We start from the raw sequence: 2,869 nt of genomic DNA, 5'->3' as shown, positions 1-2,869 counted from the left end.
CCTATTTTAATTTAATTTTTATTAATCAAACGATGTTTTTTGCATAAGGCAATTAAATTATTGGACAAGGGTTCCTCGAGCATTTGGAATGTTTCATTGGGTTCCGTTCCACCAAAAAGGTTGAAACCACTGCTCTAGTCTATCTCATACATTTTTCTTCTACTGAATTCTGGCGCTTCCTAATTTTTTTTTCTGAATGCCCATCGGCATCTGCTATTGGATAAAAGATGTTTTGAGTCCTTACCTGCGGTCTGAAGTTTAACATTTACAATTTTCTGTCAGGTAGTTTCAAATGTAATTTGCTCTTTTTTTTTGTAGTTGCAAAATTTCATTACTTTTTTTGTTCTATTCAGAGTAAAATACGATAATTAACAATTAGGCTACTGATATTGAACAATGGAACTGAAAAGATACCTGAAGGTCATTCACTCATTCTTACTGTTGTCTTTGGAGAAGGCTAGTGAAGCTCTGGTTTTTCTAAAAACGAGCATTTTCCTAACTATTTTTTTACACATGCACAGTAAGACACTCCATTAAGTAAGCCTCAGCTGCAATATGTTGTAAACCAGTGCTTCCCAACCTTTTTCGGTTCGCGACCCACTTTTAATGCAAGTTTTATTGTGCGACCTCCTATGAGATATGGCATCTTTATTATGGCATCTTTACTACTGGCGTATGTACTGAAATAGTTAATGCGACACAACACATCTTATTGTTATCATATTGCAATAATTTACCGATCTCATAGAAAACAGAGCGCACAATTCATGAAAATGGAAAGTCAACAAATAAAGTGAAAATAAGAGTAGCGATTGCGAAGGCGCAGTACTGTTCAAGACCAAACTGCAGCTTGTGAGATCCATAGTAATGTCGGTATTTTTTTAGAAAATTTTAAAATTCAGTAACATTTAGAAATGCCTCGAGACCCTCCAATGGGTCGCGACCCACCGGCTGGGAAGCGCTGTTGTAAAGCAATAACGCCAGGGGCGCCGGAAGCGGGGGGGCATGGCCCTGCCCTCAATTTTTCTGCAGATGGAGGGGCAGGGGAGGCAATGATGCCCTTTTAAAGTCATGTAAGCTACTGCACATTTTGCAATGTAACAATTTCTGCTATTCGCTTTTAGCCAAGTTATGATCTTTCATTTTTGCCTCAAAATAATATTTACGGCACAAAATTTTGCAACAGTACAGGCCTTACAACTCTTCTTTTTTTCCGGCAGCCATCGTGGCCTACCGGGAGCTCCTTCTCGGCGGCCAAATCTGCGTGCTTGGAGACTAAAATACAAAATAAAAATAATGATAGCACAAGTAAATAGAATTAAACTTGCAACAATGCTAAAATGATCACTTAGCGATGTTGAAGTCTGGGCCTGGGCGACGTCCTACAATAGAATCGTTGCACCACGCAATAACTGCTTAATCGGGATTGTAATCCAGTACTGCGGGACTATCAAACGACACTCGCTCGAGTGTCTCCAATGTGGCTGATTTTAAAGAAGTGTTCGCCACTCCCCTAGAATTCTTTTTAGCAACGAAAAATAACGTTCGACATGTGTTGACGAATGACGATGACGCTAAGGTAATAAGTATTTCAATGATGTGAAGGACATTACTAAAAGAAGCATAATTTTTGCAAAATATGATCCAAAAGTGTTTTCCCCTCGGATATCAACTAACTTAGTTCTCCTTTTTAACAACGATTCAATGTCCGACAACATCGAATCGACATAAAAACGACAATATTGCCAGCCGATGTAAATTAGCACTTTGGATTAAGATTTTTTTAAATAAACGTCGGGAATTACAAACAAGACTTACATTAATTTTGCGTCACTCTTTGATACTACATATCTTCCACAGTTAATCCACGATCATTCTATTGCGAAATTAAATAATTGGCTAGAAGAGACCGGCGGCCAAACTTGGCCTATTGAGGAGGTAGCACCGGCGGTCATTCAAGCACTACTTAGCGGCCATGGCCGCAGGCTGCTTTAAGTAGGGCTACCATACGTCTTCATACATCTTAAGAAGATTTGTCCTCTTTTTTCAAGAAAAATGAATTGTCCTCGGAGGACATTAAAAAATGCTCAAATGTCTTCTTTTTTGACAGTTTGGGTTATCATGCTTATATTTTCAACGAGATTATATTGCTTGATGACGTTTCAGCATCGGCTATTTGTTTTCTAAACATTTTGTATACCAATGTAACATGCTGATTTATAAATTCTACAAGAAATTAGCGCATTTTATGGAACTGTTGTTGAACGTTCATTGCCTGGTTCATTGCAAGATATTAAACGACATTTTAAAGGCCATGCTCAGTTGCTCACACTTTCACAAAAAAAATATTCTTTTTCCTTCATACGTTTTATATTGATACAACGCTTGTAGACGTTGTTGATTAGCCTACCAACTCAGTTTGGTTCGTTTGTTGCTTGAAACAAATCGAAACTAATGTCTAAAAGTGCAATGTGTATAACACCTAACCTACAGCAAAAGAAATCGTGGCATGGATAGGCCTACAGCTTTGCAAGAAAAGGAACAGCTTTTTAGTTCACGCCGTTTTTAGCATCTTAACGGTTATGTGCAGCTTACTGTTTTCATATTTCTTGCAAATAATTTTATGGCCACCTAAAGATACGGCCTGATTTGTCACATTTTGCAGAATTTCCAGGTTTTTCTAACTTTGGGCAAACGTTTAAATAAATTTTTATAAAAATTAGATTTTTAAGCTTTCTTCACTCTTTTTCCCAGATGACACAATAGGTTTTAACATCCTCACAAGTTGAAAAACAAAGAAAATTTGATTTCGAAGATTTTAGTCAGACTGTTAATTTTTCAATAACAGTCTGATTTTGCGATTTTCAAC

The sequence above is a fragment of the Aplidium turbinatum genome, chromosome 8 (assembly GCF_918807975.1).
Source record: "Aplidium turbinatum chromosome 8, kaAplTurb1.1, whole genome shotgun sequence".
In the NCBI taxonomy this organism is placed as follows: domain Eukaryota; kingdom Metazoa; phylum Chordata; class Ascidiacea; order Aplousobranchia; family Polyclinidae; genus Aplidium; species Aplidium turbinatum.
Note: the sequence above shows the minus strand (reverse complement) of the source record.